Source organism: Quercus suber, unplaced genomic scaffold (genome assembly GCF_002906115.3).
Source record: "Quercus suber isolate HL8 unplaced genomic scaffold, Cork oak 2.0 scaffold_91, whole genome shotgun sequence".
Lineage (NCBI taxonomy): Eukaryota > Viridiplantae > Streptophyta > Magnoliopsida > Fagales > Fagaceae > Quercus > Quercus suber.
In genome coordinates this window covers 101,956-108,652 of record NW_027069556.1, presented here as the reverse complement: position 1 = coordinate 108,652, position 6,697 = coordinate 101,956, and positions in this window count along the sequence as shown.

The window sequence follows — 6,697 nt, the reverse complement described above, 5'->3', positions numbered from 1 at the left end:
CAAACCCATAAACAATCCAACTGAAAATCATCAGTCCCTCATAAACAACCCAACCTTTATTATTATTATTATTATTATTATTATTATTATTATATATATTTTTTTTAGGCTATGATTGAAATTTCCTCAGTTTTATTTGGTTGATAATGAGTATTGGGTGTAGTTGATGTTGAGTGGGTTGCATAAATTTGATGTGGATACTGTGGGTTTGGGTATAAATTTGATGTAAAAATAGTTGCTGTGGTGGGAGTTGGTTATTGGGCACAAATTTGATGTGGCTATTGTTGTTCTGTGAGTTGTGAAATTTGATGCGGCTATTGTTGTTCTGTGTTTTTTCTTTTTTTGGGAAACCCTTGTTCAGTGTTTTCTATAATAACAATGCAATGTGATTTGTTCATAGGTGTAAATATTGATTGTGATGGTATTATATTGTGTACGTTGTTGATGATACAATTATACAGAAATATATGTGCATAAAAATTTTGGTACTCGTTATCAATGTGGTTTGGATATTTTCTGTTTGTGGCTGTTTTTATTTACTGTGTAATCAATAGCATGCTTGTTTACATACCTCTTAGACCACAGTGTTTGTGATTTTTTAGATGAAGAAAAAAACCAAAGCCGCAATTCTTACCTCAGTTGCATCTGTCCTTCTTGTGGGGGTTGCATTATTAAGGAAATTGCAGCGTAGACGTAAACGACTGCCTAGGGTGCCTTTTGTTAATCATGCAGCCGAGAGAGAGGAATACATAAATAGTGTTCTGCATGGAAGTGAGAGATATTGTGTGAATCAAATTAGGATGAAGCCTATAGCTTTTCACCGTTTATGTCACATCCTCACTGAGGGGGAGCATGTACGCCCGACTATTCACATGCCTGTTACGGAGCAAGTGTTTATTTTCTTACACATTATTGGTCATAATGTGAGGTTTCGTGTAATGGGTAGTCGGATTTATAGATCAACTGAGACTGTTCATAGATACTTTAAGGTCATCCTTAGGGGGGTCCTGAAATTATATAGAACTCTAATAAGACTGCGTAGCGAAGATACACCCCAAGAGATAAGGAATAGCAGAAGGTTCTACCCATATTTTAAGGTAAATATTGCGACTTGTGTATTTTTGTAAATTATGAAGATTTGTGTAATTTTAAACCATTATGTCTGTCAAAAATTAGGATTGTGTTGGAGCAATAGATGGTACACATGTTCGTGCATCTGTGCCACTTGAAATACAAGGAAGATTTCGTGGTCACAAAGATGGAACCACGCAAAATGTGTTAGCTGCCATTAGTTTTGACTTAAAGTTTACTTATGTATTGGCTGGATGGGAAGGCAGTGCACATGATTCACGTGTGTTAAATGATGCATTTGCTAGGCCAGGGGGATTTTCAATTCCCAACGGTATTATACGTTTACTTCACCTTTTTGGTTTATTAGTTTAATAAATATTGTGCGTTTTCTTAAGAATAGTAGTGATTTGGTTTTATTTTTGAATATATGTAGGTAAATATTAACTTGGTGATGCTGGGTATGGTAATAAAAATTGGATATTGTCACCTTATCGAAGTGTGCAATATCACTTAAAAGAGTTTAGTGATCATCCTCCTGAGAATGAGAAAGAATTGTTCAATCTGCGACACTCTTCATTGAGAACTACCATTGAGCGAGGGTTTGGAGTGTTGAAGAAACGTTTTCGAGTGTTGGATGCAGAACCTTTTTGGTCGTTTGAAACCCAAGTGAAAGTAGTGTTAGCATGTTGTGTGGTTCATAATCACATTATGGGGGTTGAACCACATGACCATATTATGGAAGCTGCAATGAACGAAGTAGAGTCTAGTGACCCCCAACAAGAAACACAATCACCTCGAGAGTCCATTGAAGACAGTTGATTGTGGAATGCTAAGAGAGATGAGATATGTCAAGCTATGTGGTTTGATTATATCAGGAGTGGAGAGTAGTACTTTATTTAGATTTCTATGATTGTAATATGTGTGTTTTTTTTTTTTTTTTTTTATAAAGACAATGTATTTACTATAGACTTCTGGTGGTGTAATGGAAAAGTATTTTTAGCATTACATTGTTATTTGATGGTATTACATTGTCATTTTGAGTGTTAGCATGTTTCATTCTGTTGTGCAAATTTATAAGTATGGTTGTATGTGTGTTTGATTTGTTGTTCATATTCCGAGCGTAATTACTAAATGCTACTCTCATTTTTAAATGCTACTCTGACTATACAATTTTCATATGTAGCAATGTCATAGGGCAAAGAGAAGGTAACCAGCAACAAGCAATTCAGGTGGCTGCCTCCCATGCATGAAATGATGCTGAGGATACTTGCACAATAGGCTGCAAAGGGCAACAAGCCCTCCAGCACCTTCAGGGCAGGCTCCTTTGCTCTTGTAGCAAAGGAGATAACTGCCCAATTTGGGGTTGAGTGCCACCCATCCTATGTTGATAATCGGATGCGAATACTCTAAGGACCATGTGGTCTACTATTGAGAAACTTCGAAAGAAAAGTGGATTTGGTTGGGATGACAACCTAAAAATGATAACGTGCGATGCAAAGACATACCAAGAAGAAGTTATGGTATGCCTTCCAACTATATTTTCTTAATATAAATGATAATATATGTTTTTGTCCAAAAATTGAAATTTATAATGTCATTCTTTGTTAGGATTCCATTGCTTTTGTCAATTATTTGGTATTTTAAAGAGTTGTAAATGAAAAAAAAAAGAGAGAGAAAGACAGCCATATCTTAGTTTGGAAATTGAAGGCAAAGAATTATTTGAAAAGATATTCAAAGTTTCAACCATATCCTGCCTAGTACGGTTTATTGTCCATAGTCCAAGAGTAATGTCACACCACCATATGTAGATGCTTAAACTCAGCATCTACTCCATACCATGATTTTATGTTTAATTTGAAAATGATGGACACCCATTATATTTTTCATATAATAACAGATTTGTTTGTTTATCATTGACCTAAAACATCTACTGGCATGAATATTGCATTGAATATTGAATTTATGAGTGAAGTGATTATTGCATTGTTATTAAATGTTCCTTTCTCCCTTACAGGCGCATCGAAAACATGCAGAGTTTCTAAACAAGAAAATAGAGATGTATGATGAGTTAGCTATTGTCGTGGGGAAGGACACAGCCACAGGTGGCTTTTCAAAGTCCTATGTAGATATTGAAAATGAGCCAGATAATGGCGACAGTGCTGAATTTGTTGCAGATAATGTGGAGGAAGATGTGGTCGAAAAAGGTAAAAATGCAGTCGAGTCATCCACCACTGGGTCAATGACAACCTAAAAATGATAACGTGCGATGCAAAGACATACCAAGAAGAAGTTATGGTATGCCTTCCAACTATATTTTCTTAATATAAATGATAATATATGTTTTTGTCCAAAAATTGAAATTTATAATGTCATTCTTTGTTAGGATTCCATTGCTTTTGTCAATTATTTGGTATTTTAAAGAGTTGTAAATGAAAAAAAAAAGAGAGAGAAAGACAGCCATATCTTAGTTTGGAAATTGAAGGCAAAGAATTATTTGAAAAGATATTCAAAGTTTCAACCATATCCTGCCTAGTACGGTTTATTGTCCATAGTCCAAGAGTAATGTCACACCACCATATGTAGATGCTTAAACTCAGCATCTACTCCATACCATGATTTTATGTTTAATTTGAAAATGATGGACACCCATTATATTTTTCATATAATAACAGATTTGTTTGTTTATCATTGACCTAAAACATCTACTGGCATGAATATTGCATTGAATATTGAATTTATGAGTGAAGTGATTATTGCATTGTTATTAAATGTTCCTTTCTCCCTTACAGGCGCATCGAAAACATGCAGAGTTTCTAAACAAGAAAATAGAGATGTATGATGAGTTAGCTATTGTCGTGGGGAAGGACACAGCCACAGGTGGCTTTTCAAAGTCCTATGTAGATATTGAAAATGAGCCAGATAATGGCGACAGTGCTGAATTTGTTGCAGATAATGTGGAGGAAGATGTGGTCGAAAAAGGTAAAAATGCAGTCGAGTCATCCACCACTGGGTCGGGAATTTCCAAGTCCCGCAAAAGAGGGCGTGCACCTTCTACTGCTGATGATAGCGTGTTGATTGATCTATCTGATCAGTTGAAGGAAATAGCTACGGCTCTAAAAGAAATCAATCGGGGCCCGGTGGATTACACATCTCTTTATAATGAGGTTATGGCTATGATGGCGGATGGGTGTAGCGAAGAAATGCTTGCAACTACGTTTGACCATCTGTGTGAAAATGAGAAGGTAGCATGGGGATTTCTAGCCAAGAATGCTAGGCTGCGAAAGATGTGGTTGGATAGTTTTTTTTCCTCACAACTTTGACTTGCCTGTTTCATGTAGACTGTGACGGTAGCTTTAGGAATTCACTTTTGTTGAAGTACTAGTATTGATCTACCATTGTAATATATATGTAGTATTTTGTATTATTAGGACGATACAATTGCCCAAATTATGAATTTGTACTGTTTAGATACCATGAGTAAGTATCATTTTTGTACACCATGGAGGTGTAATGACAATGGTGAACGATGAATGTGGCTATTTTTATATTAATATTATCGGTATATTTAAATGATTATTTTTGATGTTGAAGTGGATGATTATTTTTGTACTATTACAGATATGTATACGCAATGCAGGTGTATGTTGAAGTGGATGATTAGTTTTGTATTGTTACAGGTTTGTCTAGATTATGTAGGAGTAGAAATTTGTAAGGCATTTCATATTTTCCATAAAATTAATTCACAAACCAACATGGAAATTGATTTTTTGGAAAAAATGAATTTCATTTTCCGTAAAATGTTTACCTGAACCAAACATGAGAATTGATTTTTCGTAAAACAAAAAGTATTTTCCGTAAAATATTTGAACGAACCAAACACCAGAATTGATTTTCCGTAAAACGAATTCCGAAACAACCAAACGCCCTGAATACATTTTCCTTTTCCGGAAAATAGCATTTCTGAAAAATATGTATTTTTCGGAAAACGTTTTATGCGAAACAAACACAGCCTAAGTGAAGATTACATGGTAAATACAATTTGTAGAGTCTATCACTAAGTAAAGATAACTTGAGCACTTCTTCAAGAGATTGAGAGAGTCACTAGCAAACTCATCTTTATCCTTAACATATTTCACATTTTCAGACCAGATCTAAATCTCATCTCCCTCTTGAACCTCCTTTCCCCCTCCACATTACCTCGTCAGAGCCTCCGTGAATGTTGTTTCGTGACTTCAAGGTTTGTTTACAAGGTAATTTTGTTCTTTTTCTCACTTTGGATTTCGAATACTATTACTATGCTTCATAGTTTGTCTTTTGTTCCATACTAATACTATGCTTCACAAAATTCGAAATTGTAATAGATCAATGCTAGCAATATACACACAACAAATGAAAAGATTGGAAGAACTCAAAAAATCAACTTGGAAAATCAAAATAGCATTTTACAGTACAAAGCTATGTCCATTAAACCAATAGAACTTTATGAAGATCTATCTACTTCTCCCATAACGCAACAAAGCAGATACGTATATAAATGACTAGGGTTAAAAGAAAATTTTCAAAATTACATGAAAACCATTTTGGGAAAAAAGAAAAATAAACCTTGAGTGCTTCCCAGATTCGCTTGCGTGGCAGAGGAGACAATTGGGTGCTTCCCAAATCTAAGAGAAATCTCAAAATCCATTTTGGGAAAAAGAATAAATCAAGCAAAAAAATAAACCTTGAGGTCGTAAAACCGCTGTCACGACGAATCCGATAGTCCCTCCAGTAGTATGTATGTGGTCGTTGCTGCTAAAACAATGAGATTTGGGTTTAAGTTTGTTTTGAAATTGAAGACGTTAACGAAAGTGGGAGTTTATTGAGATATTATTTGGCGTGGTACGGTGAGGTGACAATTTATTGTTGGATGCGTAAAACATGAGTTTTATATCTCATTTTTACTGAATGCGGACCTTTTTTTTTTTTTTTTTTTTTTTTTTTAATTAGAATTTCAATTATTTGTATATAGGACAACTTACATTGCTGAACGCAGGAACAGGCTAATAAAAATTGTTTAACGAATTCCAGCAACTCAGGGTTTGCATCAGCTGCAATTCTTTCAACTTTATAACTTATCTGTGAATTGAGGGATCAGAACTAGGTCTAAGAGCACAACTGAATATACTAATTCTTAAACAAGAGGTGAACAATACATTGATTAAATTAGACAGCACAGTATATTCAAGTTCCCCACTATAAGCACTCATCANTTGCAGCTACCAAATGCGGACTTTGAATGTAAAATATCACAAAATGTAATATATGATGGGTTAATTATTTAAAACAAGAATAAAAGATTCTGATTAAAAAAAGGGAGAGGGAAAACTATTGATGTCACATATTTTTATTGGTTCTTATCAAACCTACTGTTAATATTATTTTTTTACTTGCTAATAACTACAAGAAAAACAAAAATAAAATATCAAATTAATACTGACGTCAAAGTCTGATTAGTGAGATTTTAAAAACACTAGATGACAAAGGATTAGAGAGGACCGAAGCTCATAATAACTTCTTTTAATATGGAAAACATGCATTAACACCAAATATGCTATTAGACTTCTATATAAAAAATAAAAAAAAATAA